A 19,858-nucleotide genomic window follows, 5' to 3' on the forward strand; every position below is an offset into this window, starting at 1 on the left:
GAGAGGCTATCTAATCTTAAATTACACCTAATCTTAAAAATGGTGCAAATATTGAGGTGAAAAAGCAATGGAATGACCCAACATTATCCTACATACCATATCGTCTGCTGACTATAAATAGTTACAGAAGGAGTACAGAATTACAACATAATTTAGACTGGAAGGTCATCTTTTGCCACTTAAAGCAGCATCATTTTGAAGTCAGATCAGGTTGGTCATAGCCTTGTCTGGCTGAATCTTTAATATCTCTAAGGATGACAGTTACAAAACTTCTTTGCAACCTGTTCCAGCATTTGATCACCCTTGATGGAACAAAACAAAACAACTTTTCACAGTCTAATTGGAATTTCCCTTTTCACAGCTCTGATCTTTTCACTGTGTACCTCTGAGAAGAGTCTGGCTCTGTCTGCTCTGTAATGTCGCACTGGTAGTTCAAGCCAGTGGTAAGGTCCTTCCTGGAGGATTTCAAGATTTTGAAGACAATGCAGATAATTTGCAGAATCACAGAACTGTTTAAGCTCTCTTCTTGAGGCCAAACCACCCCAGCTCTTTTAGCCTTTTTAAGTGGCGTGAAAGGTGCTCCAATCCCTTAATCAACCAGAACTGGACCCAGTAGTCCAGATGTGTCTCACCAGTGATGAGTAGAGAGCAACGATCACCTCCCCCAGCCTTCTGGCAATGGTCTGCCTAATGCAGCCCAGGATGTTGTTGGCCACCTTTGCTGTGATAACGCATTTCTTGTTCACGGTCAGTTTGCTGTCCACCAAGACCTTAATGTCCTTCTCTGCTGAGCTGCTTTCCAGCTGGCCATGTGTACTGGTGCCTAGCGTTATTGTTTCCCAGGGGCAGGACTTGGTATTTCACTTTGTCAAACTTTGTAAGATTTATCTCAGCCCCATTTCTTCAGCCTGTCCAGGTCCCTCTGAATGGCAGCACACCTGGTTTGTATCATCTGTGAACTTGCTGAGGGTACACTTTGCCCCATCAACCAGGTCATTAATGAAAGTGTTCAACAGTATTGGCCCTGCTACCAACCCCTGATGAACACCACTAGGTACACCACTAGTGACTTGCTTCCAGCTGGACTTTCTGCCACTGATCACAGTCCTCTGCACCTGTGCACTGATCTAACCTGTACTTGGCCAGCTTGTCTATGTGGAGACAATGTCAAAAGCCTTACTAAAGACAGACATCAATTGTTCTCCCCTCATCCACCAAGCTAGTAAGGCAGTTCGATTCCATGAACTGATCAGCAGTGGTCATAAAGAAGGCAGAAAAATAAAAGAAAGAAATTTACAGTAAAACAGAAAACATCACTGTGCACTATTGTATTGGGTTTGCATGGCAAGGTTTTGGTAGCAGTGGGGTTACAGGGGTGGTTTCTGTGAGAAGCTGCTAGAAGCTTCCCCCATGTCCGTCAGAGCCAATGCCAGCCGGCTCTAAGATAGACCCACCACTGGCCAAGGCCAAGCCTGAGCCCATGAGCAATAGCGGTAGCACTTCTGTGATAACATATTTAAGAAGGAAAAAAAGTTGCAGGGCACACAGAAATGGCAGCTGGAGAGAGGAGTGAGAACATGTAAGAGGAAACAGCCCTGCAGACCCCCAGGTCAGTGCAGAAGGAGGGGAGGAGGTGCTCCAGGCGCCGGAGCAGAGATTCCCCTGCAGCCCGTGGGGAAGACCATGGTGAGGCAGGCTGTCCCCCTGCAGCCCAGGGAGGTCCACGGGGGAGCAGATCTCCACCTGCAGCCTGGGGAGGACCCCACGCCGGAGCAGGGGGATGCCCGAAGGAGGCTGTGACCCCGTGGGAAGCCCGCGCTGGAGCAGGCTCCTGGCAGGACCCATGCCCTGTGGAGAGAGGAGCCCACGCTGGAGCAGGTTTGCTGGCAGGACCTGTGACCCCGCAGAGGACCCACGCTGGAGCAGTCTGGGCCTGAAGGACTGCAGCCTGTGGGAGGGACCCACGCTGGAGCAGTTTGTGAAGAACTGCAGTCCGTGGGAAGGACTCACTTTGGAGAAGTTCATGGAGGACTGTCTCCTGTGGGAGGGACCCCACGCTGGAGCAGGGGAAGAGTGAGGAGTCCTGCCCCTGAGGAGGATGAAGCAGCAGAGACAGTGTGTGATGAACTGACCCCAACCCCCATTCCCCATCCCCCTGTGCCGCTGCAGGGGTGGGGGGGGTAGGTAGAGAATCCAGGAGTGAAACTGTGCCCGGAAAGAAGGGAGGGTGGAGGGAAGGTGTTTTGAGATTTGGTTTTATTTCTCATTACTCTACTCTGGTTGATTGGCAATAAATTAAGTTAATTTTCCCCAAGCTGAGTCTGTTTTGCCCATGATGGTAATTGGTTGAGGGATCTCTCCCTGTCCTTATCTTGACCCACGAGCCCTTTGTTATATTTTCTCTCCCCTGTCCAGCTGAGGGGGGGAGTGATAGAACGGCTTTGGTGGGCACCTGGCGTCCAGCCAGGTTAACCCACCACAACTATTCAAGAAATACATCTACTTCATGAATACAGCATGTAACTCTGATATGCCTTTTTTAAGAAAAAAGTATAGCAATAGAAAAGTAGAAAAAGGCAAAAACCGTTCAGAAGCATGGTAGTGCTTTCGAATGAGAAAAAACTTAGCAGACTAGGACCCAACATAGTGGGCATGACTGAGTGGCAATATAATAGAAATCCAAAGTCATAAACAGAGGGAAAAAGAGGAGGTTGGAATAAGTCATTATGTCTCATAAAACTAAACCTATGGACACTCAGTGACATCATCAAACAATAGATTTTTTTTTTAAAAATAAGTACTGCTTTTTACAGCGCATAATATGCTGTGGAGCTGCAGTTTTTCTTTCTGGATCTGTAGAGGCCAAAAGTGTAAATGGCTTCTGAGAAGGACTAGATTAGTTGATGGAGAATAGGTATATTGGCAGTTATTAACCACAGCAGTCCAACTGCAACCTCTCACTCATGCAAGCCCTAAAGCAGTTTGCTGAAAATGCTAGTCAGAGCAATTCTGTATGTTCTTGTTGTCTTCCTTAAGTATCCACTACCCATCAGCATTATAGACAAGATGCTAGTCTAGATATACCTTTGATATGATGTATTTCAACCATTCTTATGTTACGATTATTCCATGCTAACTAGACCTATGAACTACAAAGAAACTAAAAGTTACAGTACTGCAACTCTGGTTTAATGACTATAACTATTTAGTAAGGCTGTTTTTAGGGCTGCTCCTCAGAATAAAATTGCCTGCCTTCACACCGTGTGCCTAAAAGTATACGCTTAAACTATTATTATGCATGCCAGGTTCTCCAACAGTAGGTCCTTTGGATGCTTGGTATAGACTATCAGTGGATAACAGAAAAGGATGAGGGATGAGCATAGGAGTGGACCTTTCACAGTCATGGATCTGTGCCAAATAGCACAGGACTCTAGAGCAGAAGAAAAAACATATTCTATGGACATTTCTGCCTGTAGCTAAAGCACTCTAATCTCCTTTCACTAACCTCTTACTTTAGAGCTACTTAGTCAATGACCTAGCTTTAGAATAGTTAAAACTTTGTTTTGCTTTGGATTCATGGGCTAGGTTCAGGTGTCAAAGCACCTCAAGCATGTTCCATATCCATATCTCACCTATTTCGCTAATATTCCATATTTGGTGGCTACAGACTCTGGGGTAGAGAAACTAAGGGAAATGCAGTGTATATATGACAGAATCTTCTGTCACCCATTCCAGGGGAATGCAGTTCCATATAGTTTAAACTCACACCTGAAATAACTTTTAGCAAATAATAAAAATAAAATAAATAAATAAACCTCACAAACCACTGGAATGATTTGGCTGAGACATTTTTATCAGAAAACTTGTTCCAAGATGCTAATATTGAGGGAAAAAAAAATCTGTATATCTAATAACTAAACCCAATAAAACGATAAGAGATGCACAAGGACAAAACCTTAGTATAAATTTAAAGAATTTGATGTTATATAGATTTCTCCTGACATAAAGAATAATGGTGGATTTTTCCTTGCTCCCATAAAATTGATTTATAATCTAAGATCCACATTTCACAGTTTGGCAGCTGGAAAATAGTTCATGGAAAAACACTTCTTTGGGGGTTTTTCCAGGGTACCGTATTCTTGTTGACAAGCAGATTCCAGCTGTGTGAAACTGACTCTTCCTGGTTTTCGGGCATATTTGCAGCACCTCTCTCAACCAGGTTTCTTTCAGCGATTAGTCTGCTGTACAGGTTCTTCACCTCATCTCCTAGTTCATGGTCTATTTATATAGCCTCTTCCTCCATTATTATGCAAACTAGCTTTCTCATTTTCCCTCCCTTTATCACTTTATCTTCTATTTATGCCTAGGAAATTCACCAGCTATTTGGCTTTCCTAATAATTATTCTTTTAAACTTGTCCACATGAGTTGGAGAGAATGTGGTCTAGGAGTGAGCCAGCATGAAAATCCCCTAGCTTTACTGAATAGACAAGTCCTTAAGTCCTACGTTAAGATGCCAAAAACTACTGAATCTATGTGAACAACTATAGATAAAATTGATGTGGTAATCTGGTCAATGGAACTGCACTGTGAAAAAAATTCTTTGGAATGCCTAGTGGGAATCTCCCGCTAGAGGTATTAAGCACACACAAAAAAATAATTTTAAAATACTATTGTCCCATTTCTCTCCATCTCTAAAGTAAGCTGGTTCAGTCACTGATGTGAGCGATTCCTCTCAAGGAAGTTATACTACTCAGACACTATAAAACTCCTTTGTGTTGTATTTTCTTATATTGTAATTTTTCCAGAAATAATTTCTCACACCTTTTCAAAGTATATTTTTAAACCATGGGCCTTTTTTTTTTTTTTTAATAATTAACTTTTTCTTTATGGTAAGCTGCAACTTTGGAGTTGAAAAACTGACTTCATATTTTTCAGTGTTTTCCTTCAGCTTGAACCTAACAAAGAGACCACTTGTTTCATATTTCTGGTATTTTCATACATAAATAGTTTCTTTTCACTACTACCCCTTAGAAACTCAAGTGTGAGTAAAGACACCAGTAGCTTAGGTATCATAGAAATTTTATGAAGTTTCCAACCATAACAACTATGCTGATGATATCAGTTAGCGCTTATTGTTTATACTCAATATAGCATGTGTACATCAATTCATTTTTCATGCATGTTTCATTTTTAAGATCCTTGCTATATGTGTTACCACAACTTCTTAGAAATTCCAGTAAACTACCAGTGAAACATTGTCTTAATATTCTGTGATGATAACAAGGAGAGAAGAGGTGGCAGCTCTTTTTTCACACTTGGGACAACTGGGCTTCTTGTACCTAAATCCCCAGCAAAGTTTCCCACATCCTAAGAAATTACACTTTCCTTGTCAAACTAGTCAGAAGGATTTCATGTAAGTATGAGATCATTATTTCAGCATCTCTCATCCTGCAAAGGAATCTTTTTACTGCCTGTATGTAGGCATTCAGTCTATAGACTAGTTAGACAAAAGCACTCAGCTCCCTACTTTGCAGTACATAGTGCTCTGTCTTGTTAAAGCACAAAAAAGTAGGGCTAGAAAAGCATCTGGGTCAACAAATCTGGTCACCCAACATAAAAAGTAATCTGCCCTATACATCCCATTCATAAATTATCAAATTTCATACTAGAACTATTTATTTGTTATTCCTATAGCCAGTAATTCCTGAACTGGTGTTCCAGAACTGTACATCTAATAATCACAAAGCTGATAGTTTCCATCTTAAATTTATTCAAAAATATAAAAACACATCTTCTAAGTTTTAAAACTCAACTTTTATTACTAAGTTTACAAGGCTAACTGGTTATGTAAGCACACACTATACATTTATGGTCATATCTTACAATGCAAGAAAATTAAAAGGGAATGAGGCTGTAAATGGAAAGGCTGTTATAGATGGATGTCTTCTAAGTGATATATGTGATAGAAGTGATTAGCATTAACTGATCTTCTTGAAGAATGTACAAGTATAATTCATTATAATGGCTTAGAAGTGCAATTAGTGAACTATAGTGTAAATGACACTGCTGTTCATAGACCTACCCATAACAGTAATTATATTTTGAAAACTACTTAGTGAAAAATTGATTGAATGGGTCCTATGGGCATAGATAATTGAGATAAAAGTATGTAAACAAATGCCCTTTAATAAGTTTTATGACAAATTTATATATTTACATGTTTAGCTAGTCTGGAAATATACATAAGAAATGAGAATTTTCTGGTGCTTCATTTTGAAGGCACATTTAAATGAAAAAAATATTTTATGCTTTTTATTCTTACATTGCATAGAAAGATTCATTGTCGTTTTCCCCTCACTGTGGCATGATACTTCAAAAAATAGTGAAGTTCAAGGGAAAAAAACCAACAAACTCAATTATCCTCAATCATTTAACTTCAAGAAACTTCTAGATGTGTAGCTTTAGTGTGGCACATGCTAGATCAGAACAAAACCTGCCTAGTGGTGGTTGCAGGGATTCCTGGGGCAACAGGAGCTATATTTTTGGTATGATAGTAATATAAACTATGTAACAAACTTTATTTTATGAAATAGTAAGTTTTTACAGTATTTCATTTAGTACGTATGTTCATTTGAGAACTACTGATAATACCTTATTGGCCTAATTCTGTTTCATTAATAAATACTAATTTCTTGTTCTTTTTGAGATGTCCAAAAACTTTTATTGGGTGCTGGGTTTTTTGCTTAAAGACTGTGCCTTTTCTGATGACCTTAGTGAATTAATGTTCAAATATTTGGTTATTCTAAAAATAAAGGTTTAATTGACTTTGCAAGCACAACAAATACCGTATGGTGTACTTCTTCCCATGAAATTTATTTATCTGATTATTAGAAAGGCAGCGTTTTCAGCTACAACTTAGCTTACTCGATTATTTAACACAGAAAACAAGGACTACCAAATATCATTTAAATTTATAACTTCAAGGGTTAATTCCGAGAATGAACTTGATGTGGAAAGATATGAGACTGATCAAGACAAAAATTAATGCTGGATAGCAGTGGCAAAATATTTTAGTTTTAGGCCCACAGGAGTCCCAGTGCAAATTGTTCCTGTGAATCTAAACCCTTCATCAATCAGATGTAAATTACAGCATGCATGACTGGCTGCCTTTTCCATTCTGGAGTTCCCCACAGAGAACAAGAGAGCCAACTGCTACAGAGGCTCAACTAAACTGCAGTCTCTTTTTTGCTCCCTTGAGGATATATACCAACACATCAGAAGAGACAGCATTCACTTGTATTCCACATCAGGAGCTCTTACAAAATCATAGACAATGAGTCAAAACAGCATCTTCTAGAAAAACTTATAATAAAGGGAACCAGGAAGGGGACCATTGGGGAGACATATACAACACTAAAAGCTTTCCTACTAACAATACTTTTCTAACTACATGTCCAAGCTTTCCTTGAATAGCTGGCTCAGAGAAATTGAACACAAGAGGCTGGGTACTCAGAGAAGGATAAATTCTTTATAAAGAATAGGAGCGTAAGACTTATTCCCAGTATTCACATGAAACTGCCTGTCATAGGCTTCCATAAGTAACAGCAGGGACAAAACCAGATTTTAAGCAACAAATTGAAAATAGCGCTGTTGAACCACCTAACAGTGGATACCTGAGCTACCATGCAGGAGAACACTACCGTTAACTGAATTTCAGCCACAGAGGGGAAAGCTGAAATTCTTGCTGTGCTTGCGATCTTCACTCACCTAATTATGGGCAGAGTTAATGTATGAACAGAGTTAATGTATGAACAGACCCTATGATCTGTAAAAGCAAACCACAAATGTCAAGCTTTGTGAAGTAAAAATCAGAAGACGACTAGAATATTTGAGAAAAGGTGCAGCTTAAGGTAGTATTTCTCAAACTTTCTAGAAAATCATGACCTCCTTTTGTCTCACCAGTCTTCATGAAACTTTCTGAGTCAGCAGCAGCTCAATTTCTGCAGAGCAAAGCTGCTAACGACTAGCTGAAAGTATTTACATTAACTTACCCGTCATAGAGCACTAGAGCTGCTGCTTAATTACAGGTGGTTAGCAGTTAGATAGCTGAGGTAAACAGTTGCACCTTGTAATTATCTCACCTATTATCACCTCTCACTCCCAATATGAATGCCTCTGTGACCTATTTAGGAACTGTCATCTACTATTGGTTTAATAGGTACAGATCCAGAGAGGATGTGGGAGACAGGCCAATTTACTGCTCCCATCCTGCAAGTCATTTGACCTTTCCACGTGTTTATTTCCTTCTCCACTTTTTGTTGGTCTTGCATATTTATATAGTAAGCTTTCACAGAAATGAATTCTTATATGTGCTCCTATGATATGAGACTAGCATCAATATCTCTCAAAACACATTATTAATACTAACAGGTTCTCAATAATGATGTTTCATAGAACTTCAGTTCTGTTAAATTATTTTATATAGGCAAAACAAAAGTTTTTATTACAGGGTTTTAGAAAGGCAGAAAGCATTCTATTTATTTCCATGTCATTGCCCTTCTAAATTCTACTCATTCTTAAAATTTAACTTACTGAAATATAACATAGCTGCCTGGGAACAAGATTGGGAGCTGCAATTTCAATTGTTGTTAAGGTCTTTAGATCAAAGGTCTGGCATGAAGTCTCCAGTTTTTAGAGAAGACTTATGCTGAGCAACCAAAAAACATAACTGGAGAAACTGAAGATACATTTTAAGTTCTTTGTATAAGAAACAAAAACAGATGCCCCAAATTTGTAATTATTTCTGAATACTACAGACCTTTATTTTTGCCTGGCAGCTAAGAGCCTGTATGATATCCAGTGGTTACTGAAGCCCAATTTCTAGTGGGCCAACATCTACATTATTAAACTTCCATCCCGACTAATGTCATTATTGGAAGGATTCTCCGGGAAGTCCATTAGCTGAAAAATGAAGAATATATGAAAGACATTGGCACTGCAAAGCTGAAAAGCTTTAGCTGTTGCTTTCTTTACTGCCCCTTCCCTGGCCAAGTCCATGAGCTTTCATCTACTAAATCCAGAGCACTGGATATTTTCAGATTTTCCTGAATAAAATCCCTGCCTTTTTCTTTGTATATTTGACCTTCACATCTGTTTCTATCTTTTTTGACTCAAAATATTAATTGCTTCCTAAGCCTGTGATTCTTCCTTCATTTGAGGTGATAAGAACTATCTTTCTGCTGGGATAAGCAGTCTTCCCAGGATTCAAATAGGTGGCATCTTCATTTATTTTCTTTAACTAGGGAATACCTTAGAGGACTCCTCATTTCTGAGTCATTTTCTACACCTCTGGAACTTTTACTTCCCTATTTATTCACTTTTGATTCTCAAATTTAGTTAAGTTCTACATCTGTAACCCCATGGAAGAAAAAGGGATGAAGTTTTCTGTTGCTTTAATGTTTTCTACTGAACTTATTTTTTAAACAAGTTGATTCTTTTAAGGAAGGTTTCAGAAAATAAAATAATGACATACCTATTCCTTATTGAAGTCAATGGATTCAAAAGGCAGAACGTGACTGTGTGAAGCATCTACTAATTGAAATTGCTTTGTTCCAAATCCTGAAACTTAAGTTCTTATGTGAAGGCTTTAAAATAGAACCTTTCTGCAGAATAAAAAAAAAACCAAAAACTGAAACCAAAAACCAAACACCACCACCCACCCCCCCAAAAAAAAACCCCTTTTAAATTCAGATCAATTCATTAGGCTTCTAGAGAGGATCTTAACACTTGAAATAGAATAAAAAGTTTAAATTTTAGTAATTTTACCTATATATTATCACTTTTCTCCCTTTTGGCTGACATTCTAGAGGCTCAGTTCTGCCAGGAAGCCTGATAAAGTGCTATTAATCTATCTCCTCTTGCCTAGATACCCAGAGCAAAGCATCTTCTTCTCCCCTCCAAAATCCAGCCACAGAGTCATCACAAGCTGTCTTGTGTCCAAGATATCCCTCTTCAGCTTTTCCATTCTTTTAGCTGTTAGCCTAGATCTATACTGCCTGTTGAGTAATAGCAGCAGCTCATGAGGTTCAAGTATATATGCCCCCTTTTGCTGTCCTTAGTTAGTTCTACAGCCACTTCACTCTAATTTTCCACATAAAATAAAATAAAATAAAATAAGACTTTACATACCTAGATAAATCACCTTCAAAACATAACAATAATATAACTAAACATTTGCAAACAAATTGAGTATTTTATATTGTCCTTATCAGATGTAGTACCATCCTGTGATGTCAAAATGATAATCTAAAATGATTTTTTTAATGATCGAAAAGAAGCTGCACAAGAGAATTTCTCTTTTCCTCAATTTCTCCTAAAACACTCTCACCAAAGAGTCTATACAAAGGCTCACACAGAACATATAGGAATAGTTCACTGAGTTCAGAAAATTACTTTTATTCAGCTTTCCAATCATTAAGGGCAACTATATATGTATTTATATAGATATTTTGATACTTTTTGCCATTTTCAAATTAAATTCCTTTTAATTTTTTTTAAGATCACAATGAAATCTCTCTTTTACTTTCTGTGTCGCATACATTTTCAAAACCAGATCTATTACACTCTACTTTTTAACCAACCTTTTTAATGATACTTTTGTCTCTGGGTACTGAAGAGAACACAAGTTATTAATTCCTTTAACAATTTAGATGAAGAGATACTGTCTTTACATTTGCCTCAACACCAGGAAAAGTGTTATCTGTATGCCATGCTCATTTAGCTTATGAAATTGTCATAAAGTTTATGTACAATGAAAGTGGATACTCCCTTGTTTTTGTAAATAATGCATCCTTTAAGAATGGAAAGCACAAAACTCAACCCAGCAAAAATCTAAAGGAAATCTATGCAATTTTTGAGGTCTGAGGTTTGAATGTCTCTATCTTTTCTTCTAAGGTTTGGAAATCAACAACTTTCTCCTAATTTTCAATTGTATATGTATCATGTTGACCCTGTCCAGGAAAACCTTGGTATTAGAATCACTCTTGAGGCAATGTATTGCAATGTATTACAATGTATTGCTAATGTATTACAAAGCCGGCATTTTCCATATGCAATACCAGAGTTGTTTTCATTTCAGCAGATTTGAAAATAGCTGGTAAATGACTACTCATTTTGCAAGGGTTGATAACATTTTCAGTTTTAAATAGACTACATGAATTAGGCAAGAAATGCAAAGAACATACAGCAAGTGACAATGCACTGAAATAAGAGATCTTTAGATGAACTGCTTCATCACTGATGGTCCTATATACTTGTTTTTTTCCCCCCAGGACAAAGTGTATTTCCCCAGAAAACTAGCAGAAGGCCCAAAATCAAGCAACACTACTGCATCAACACCTCTGATTTTAGAACCATAATTTCTACACCTGCAGATTTCTCTCAAAAAAGCTAATTGCAACCACTAACCTTTCAGAAGTTATCTAAACTCCAGAGTTTTTATCAACAGTTAGAGAAAACTGGTTACTACTGAATAGTTCATTGTTACTATATCATTTCAATGATGCTCAAATGTTTCAGCAAACCATTTCTCTGCCAGCTCTTGACAAAGTAGCCCACTATATGACATGGTTTCATAAAGATAACTTCTGAATGGATTTGAATGAAATACCTGCATGAGAAAAAGCATCCACTAGATTATACATAAAATCAGCCACAAGATCTGCTCTATGATGCATACAATCTAACCATGTTTCCATTAAGGGGAGATGTTTTGTTACTTTTTTTTACAAGCACTTGGTTTGATGAGACTCAGATTTTAAGAATTTTGAAACTGTTTCCTTTACAGTTCGTTGTTACAATATTTCCCTCTTAAAATTTCAAAATTCTTGCAATTACCACTTTTATTCTTACATTTTACCACAGACTATATCTTGCAAAATTATACTAATGGCTTCCGTTTATGATCCATTCTCAAAATGCATATTGCATTTTCGAAAGCCACTCCATTATGATCAACTTATGTTTGCTCTTGATTTAATGGCATATTGCTCAGGATACCTACAATACCAAAGATACAAGAAACTATAAAAATAAACTGAAGACAAATAGAAGTTTGACATGAAAAAATCAAATTAATTCCACTGCTATTTTTTCATTAAGAAAAGTTATTAAAATTATGCTTATTTCCACTAAGGAACAACATAAGAAATCACAGATGTATTCATAACTGTGAGACTTACAATCTGAATAAAAACTTCGTGCACAATTATCACAAACTACCAAAAGTTGTCACAAAAACACACCCTCCTCTCTCCCCTTTCTCCCACTCTACCCCTGCCCTGAGAGAAGCATCAACCCTAAAGCAAGTCCATACAGTGAATACAGGCCTGAAGTCACTCAAGTATACTTTACTTAAAAAGCTGGATGTAAGCCAGCTCTGGTCTGGAAGCAATCTAAGCACGTTCATACAGTGTTGCATGCAGATTTATAAGCCCTGCCTCTCAATGTTGATGTTCCCCATGATGTTCACTAGAGGCTTTGCTACTGTTATTTATTTTATTTGGAAGGCACTCAGATGCAATGGTGATGAGCCACAGTACAAAACCCTGTGAGAGAGAGTGAGAGAGTGTGAGACAGAGATGAGAATGAGAATAAAGACATTTTTATTACGTTCGTCTTAGTTTGAAATTCATAATCCTGAAATTCTCTGAACAATGGACTTAAACTGCGGTCAGCAATTCAAGAGGAACAGATTCCTCACATTAGCCTCTTGGTGTGTGGTGCCAAAAGGTCAAAAACATTGAATACGATTTAAATGTGTAAGTTGAGATTCTGTACAGAAACCACACATCCTGAAGTGGTGTGAGAAATGACCACAAGCCCTTTTAACACTAGTTTCTGTCACAAAGCAAATCTTCCCTAACACCAATCTCCTGATTATATTTTGCTATTTCACTAGTTAAAAATGTAAGGGAGGAAACTGCATCCTCTTACAGCCTGAATATTCTCTGTTCTGCTCTCAAGGGACCTTTACATATTAGGCTTTGGACACCTAATTTTGTTCCCTTATTTTGGGCTGCTATAAAATTGAGAAATAAATCATAATATTATTTATTTTATTGTAGCAAATGCTTTCTTAATCTATTTCTTTCACACACATATATAAAGAATATACCCCACATTTACACTCTGTTTCTGTATGTGCATAAAATTGCCACAAATAAAATGAGAGTCACAGTTTATTCTTCGTATCTGATAAGAAAAAAAGTTTTAAGCCTTTTTATGGAGTGATAAAATAGAACACAAATTTTATAATTTATGGTTCACAGGATGCAACGATTGATATTATATAGAAATTTAATCAGTCTTGCAGAGCTCACAGACATATCACAGTAGGAGGTTCTTTTGACATTTCATGGAGAACTAGGCAAGATGAGGTACAATATGTGTGCATATTTCAGTATGTTACGTATTTTCTTAAGCTTTTATCCTTTCAGAACCTGTTGTCGTCTTGAAGGAATCATTCCTTTAAAAAGTTCTAAATACATGAAAGATTGAAGCTTCAACTTTTGTTTGAAGCAAAACAGAGCTAGAAATACCTGCAGAGGTAGCCAAATTTTTTCCTGATACGGACTTCACAAAACTGAGACACATCTTTAACACTTTTTTTGTACCTCTTGAAATCTGTCAGGTGTACAGCACCTGGCTGTAGTCACATAATCTGGTTACAACCCTAATGTCATGTAGAGTTATGACTGGGAACATTTTGCTGCAAAGTCTATCAAGGGTGTAGGATGAAAAAGTCAACTTAAAGCCATGGACCCTTACTTACCCACCCACAGTTACTCAATTTCTAAATTTCCAGCAAGTAAGAACTGAGCCTGAAGAGGGGAATATAAAACTATTATTTCCATTCCAAATTTTAATATTCTTATTTGCAGTATGTTGTTTTATGTAATGAACAGACAGTGCCATAATTTTACTTCCTCTAGCAGTATTCCATTATTCTTAATTGAAACCATTTTGCCTCTGAAACAAGTTTACATCAGAGTGCCATAATTACATTTATGACTATTCAGTAAACCTACTTATACACTATTATGATATTAGTGCTTGTTGGACTGAACATCTGAAGCCTCAGATACTTTATCATAAACCCATGATTATGGCTGTTATCCCAGAACTTCTTATTAGGAATGTAGACAGCTACGTAAACCTTTTGATAAATGTTATCTGATACATTATTAAATATTTTGTGCTGCCATTATCAAATTGATAACTTTGTTCATTTTTCTCATTCTCTACTATTTTTTCCCATACCCCAAAGTTGTGGCTTAAATATACAACACACAGTACTCACTTCTTTGGTGGAATCAAATTCCATCTTCGGAGAGCTACCTTAGGAAACATCTTAAATATAAAACACTAGAAATAGCTCAAAATTACATATCTGGCCAGATAACATGCAACCAGATTAATACAATGCTCTACTATATTATTAGGTGGCAATCTTTCTTGAGATTATGCAGCAGGAACAAGAATCACAGCCATAAAGGACTTTGAGTGGAGCTGGACGAAACATTTTTTTAAGGTGTCTTTTCCCAGTAAAAATATGTTTCTTTATTTTACTTCTAGTGAAACTATGTTGTCTTAAATTACATGTAGAAAAAAGTATCAACCCAGTAAAGAGTCCAACTACAGTAACTAATGATTAATGAGTGAGGATGGGTTACCATTGACTGATGGCTGGCTGGAAAGGTTTCCATTCTTATCTGCCCTGTCCCCAAGGCAGGAAGGACAGTGACATTCATGAAACATCTGGAGAACCTCCATGGTTTAAAGCCTTGGATATTAAGATAAACCCACACAAATTTTTTGTAAACAGAAATAGCTGAACAGCTATTCTGTAAGAGATTTTCCCACGTCTGGAGCAGAGTCTGGACAGAGACAGACAAAATGGATAGATGGGAGCAGGAGATGAAAAGAATCACCCCAAAATGAACATCCAACTCTGTGAGGCAGAAGCCTGAGATAATACACTGGTAGCAAAGTAGCATATACAATTTCCTTATTCCATAACCTTCTAATCATTGAAGCTTGCTGTAAAAAAACAAAAGCCAAAACAATTTTGTTGTAAAATTCTGGGCTAAGTAACAGAGAAGAAAGAGTTAGTTTTGAGATTTCAAAAGTAACGGTATTGGTGCTTCCTTATATTCATGGTCCTTTCATATCCTGCCAAGTACTGTAAGCTTATTTGCTTTCAGACAATCAGGAAAATTTCATTCCAAAAGAAATCCCCAACATGGTCACCAATTTTTCTTTTTTTTTTAACTTCTGTTTTGTTTCAATATAAATAAAAATTATGGTAGCAAACAACCTATTTAAAAAGCATAGAAACCAGTCATCATCTCAGGAGTCTAAAATCAAGAAAGGCTAATTTTTTTTCTGCTAACCTGTCCCATGGTAAGATATCAACTCATTTCAAAAGTCTTGTGTGGCCTATAAAAGTCTATCTATGACTTCTATGAACAATTTTTTTATTTATCATTGTTATACCTGGGAAGTTGCAATTTGGATTTACATGTCAGTATTCGTCAGCAAAGCACAAAACTTCATCTGGAGAAATAGAGCATGAAATCACTTTCTCACCCTGCTTCTGTGCATCATACCTAATAACACTGAAACTTAAGAAAAAACATCCACACCACTACTAAAGTGGTGTAAAAATAAGTTGTCACATTTTTTTCTCAACTCAAAATCAAATCCAGAAGTACACACACTTCTGTTGGCAGCTAGAAATCTGAACACTTCATTGCAATTGCTGCGGTACCCTTACCTTTTATTTTCCATAATTAAAAACAAAAGCTAAAAGAACCTCTAAAAATGAGACTTTCAATGCATGTATAAATCCTATACAGTTATGATAATGTAGTAATGAATAGAGACAAACTTCAATTGTCTCAGGAGGCATAGCCAATTATTAGTGAGAAGCATTGCTGAACATTAAAGACTTAAGCAAAACTAACAGTCCTACAAAGTTCGAGAGGTTCATGTACGCTTCCAGAATAAGCATACAATACTATTCCACTTTCTACAACTTTAACATCAGCAGGCTTTCTTCAAACTAGACATCTTTCACTTCTTTTAGAACCTCACTTGTAATGGGGCACAGCATAAGTGAGCAGATGATGAAAATGTGCTGTATATAATGAAAAGAGTTGTTCATAAGGCTTTTGGTTTAAGACATCAGATATACAAGAAAAATAAATAATGAAAAGTAATGTTTTGGACCAACTCGCTTGAGCAGTTCAAAGACTATTTCAGGTTTGAGAGTGTTTTTTTACCAAAACCCTGTTACAACTCATAATTCTCTATTTTCACTTTCATCACAACCTAGGTGTCATCCTTCTCCATTTTTATTTCAGCCTCAACTCTCATTTCTAGTTCAGTCTCAACTTTACATGGAAATAAGGAAGCAAAAGAACCTTCCTAAGTACTCTTCCCCCTCCCAGGCTGTAAAACTGTTATCATCAACCTTTAGAGGATACGAGACTGACATCCCAATGGCATCCCTGATGTTGGTCTGCAATTAGAGGTGAGAGGTGAGAGTAAAGGGTGAATGGGAGTGACCTTGCTGATCTGGCAAGACGCATGTGTACCAAGGCCTATCTTAGCTTATTCCCTTATGTGAACATCACAATGTATGGAAAAGTCACAGTTCAATCTTGTCTTGCTTCTGCTTCTTATTCAATAAGGCTTCAGATCAACTCCATGGTGTTTTATGAAAAAAAAACCACAAAAAAAAACCCAAACACCCAGCAACAACAAAACCTAACCAGTGAAGAAATCTAACTACTCAAAGAAATCTAGTGCACTTAAAGGAGATCTAAACTCTTACCTAGTATAAAAGCTGCTTAAAGGTTTTCACAGTTCTAAGAAGTTTTCTTTTTTATGCAAAGAAAAGGAAAAGTCTCAAACCAAGGTTCCTATCACCCTATTAGAAACTAGTACAATTAAAAGTATAAATTAAAATTACTAGGTATGTGTTGGAGGAGTGGAAACAAATAAATTAGTTAAAGCTTCTTAATTTGTAGCTGGTTACTCAGGCCTTCTTTGGCTGGCACAGTTGATTAAGAGAATGATTTACCAGTCAAATGACAGCCCTGTTCTTGTCAGCTGCTTTCTGTTCAAGCTTCCTCTGTCCTGTCTTTATTCTTTAATCCTTTGCTTTTTCTCTGTTTACCCCCTTCCATCTTTTTTGTTGTTATTATTGAAGGTAAAAAAGAGAAAGTAGGTTTTAATCTCTACTCCATGTTTCCCTCAAGTTAGAGGGAAATGACTGTCAAAAAGGCATAGAGACTGGATACTGTGGTTAGCTGATAATTCTTGTCATCTGCTCCAGAGATGGAGCCATAATTGTGATTGCCAATTGCCTAGACGAAGGGTATAAAATTGTGGGTCTTACTTACCTGATGCCTTTTTCATCCTTGAACAGACTGCTTTAGTCAAGGTTCTCAGGCTGGACCCATCCTGAAGATTTAATTCATATTTAAAGAGGGAAGCTCTCTCACAGTTGTAAACAGAGCTAACATTTTTGTGGGGATGTGACAGTTAAGGTGTTCACACATTCCTGCAAATCCCTAATGTAACTTGGAAGTTGTACATTTTGAAGGAGATTAAAAGATAAACATAGGAGGAGTTGATAAGACAAAATTCAGGCTCTCTGCATTGGATCATTAAGCACAGTTAGTTGCACCACCCTTGTTACAAGGCAATAAGAGTAAGCACTACAGATGTAATAAAAGACAGTACATCACTGATAACCAATCAATATTCAGTTTACTACCACCTGTAAATGCAAGCAATATGTTTCTTTTAAACAGGCCTGGAAAGTGGCTCCCAGGATACCTTTAGGGAATGTGTACTTTTTGAACTAATTAATCACTGGATGTCATCACTGCTTCACTCCACTGCATATGAAACAGCAGTTCTCTGGCACTTAAAAAAATCTTAGGCGGAAGGAGGTTCAAGTAAAACAGTTTAAGAGAAATATGACTTCAGTGCAAAGGAGATAAGCAGGAGTTAATTTCAAAAGAAAATGGGCAATATTTCAGTGTAGCTTTTGTATCATGGATGAGTTTCCTCCATTATTTGCATTATTTTCATGCATATCAACTGAAAAGTTTTTCCTTTTTTCTCTTTTAGTAACATATTGAGTGAATGCTCTGTTGGGGAAAGTGGACTTGACACACATGTATTGCAGAATAAAGGCTGTTTAAGCTCTCTGCCAGTGTACATCGGCCCTAAGATCCTTGCCAATACAGTGTTTTATAGTGAAGAAAGACAACATTTTTTTCCAAATACGGGTCTTTTTTGTCATATGTACAAACAGAAGTAGGACACCAAAGCATGAATTTTCACTAGTGACCCTAAGGCAGAATATGAACCAAGGTCTCCAGAGGGGAAAGGCTAATGCACTAACCTACTGCACCACCAAGTCCCCTTCACTTTCCAATTATCACAGAACCTCTCCTACTGCTGTGACATTCTCCCTGCCACATAGGTCAAAAAGTGAGTTACTGTCAAAAGTGATTCATCTATCAGCTGGCTCAGGAATACTATAGAATAAAATGACTGGTGCTTTTCCCGAGTATGGTTGCAATACTACAGATTTACTTTCAGGCTTTTTATATCTGAAGTCATGACTGCTTTTTCATTCACACAGTATCATGTCATATCAGATTTAGAGGCATCTTGTAAGAGGGAAAAACCTCAGTGGTACCTCTTTCATAATAAAGTTCAGGTTTAGAGTTACCACAAAAGAAAGACCTCTGCTCAAATAGCTTTATTTCTAATGCATAAAATGATGTATGAGAGGTCTGTTTTTCAATATGTAGCCATATTACAAATGTGATCCAAATATATTTTTGTTTTTTTCTAGCACGCATTTTAATTATGAAAAAGAGGCTTATGAACTCAGAAAAGTAACATATACTTAAAACTCAAAATGGCATGATAGTTTTTTTCCTCCCTAACTTTCCTGTATCCTGCACCTTATAAAAATAAATATCAAGTGACCCTATGCAATGATTCACAAGAGTAGCTTATTTGTACAAAATCCCCAACATTTATGCCCTGATTAAAATCATATTTTCAAACTTAGCAGATTTACTCTGATGGCGAAAAGTCATTTTCCCAAATACTCTTTCAATAGTATGAGATTTCTCTTCCTTGAAGGATTTAATAATTTAGTACTGCAGATTAAACAACACTGAGTGGGTTCAACCTGTGAACACTTTTTGCTCTCTTTTTAAGGTTATTGGCTTCATTTTGCCTCAAATTGTCACACAAGCTTACTAAAGATGGTAAATATTTATGAAGTTCTTGGCCTCAATGGTATGAATCAGTGAGTACAAAATTAGATATTTAACAGTTTAATCAAAGTCTCCATTTTATACCAACAGTTAGCTGCAGTTATTTTGGTGTTTAAAGACTTTCCTTTCTCCTAAACTTCCAGACACTTTCCAGCTCCACTCTTGTTGCAAGCCTGGGAAAAAAGACCCAACCAACCAACCAACCAACCAACCAACTAAACTTACACAATTTCAGAGTACTTTATTAAAGTTGCTTATTCTGACTGTTTTGTAAATGAGATCTGTAAGTTAGGATCCTCCACTAAAAATTTGCCTCTAACTTCAAAAAATTCCACCCAGGGCTCTGCCAGCTTCATTGATCCTACTGCAGTTGTATCAGTGCTGTGTCATCACTTTCCTGCCAATCCTTTGCATTTGCTTCACAAAGACATAGTGTGTATAAAACAAGTGTTAGAAAAGTATTGACTTGCCTTTTTCCTAAATA

Source organism: Aquila chrysaetos, chromosome 2 (assembly GCF_900496995.4).
Source record: "Aquila chrysaetos chrysaetos chromosome 2, bAquChr1.4, whole genome shotgun sequence".
In the NCBI taxonomy this organism is placed as follows: domain Eukaryota; kingdom Metazoa; phylum Chordata; class Aves; order Accipitriformes; family Accipitridae; genus Aquila; species Aquila chrysaetos.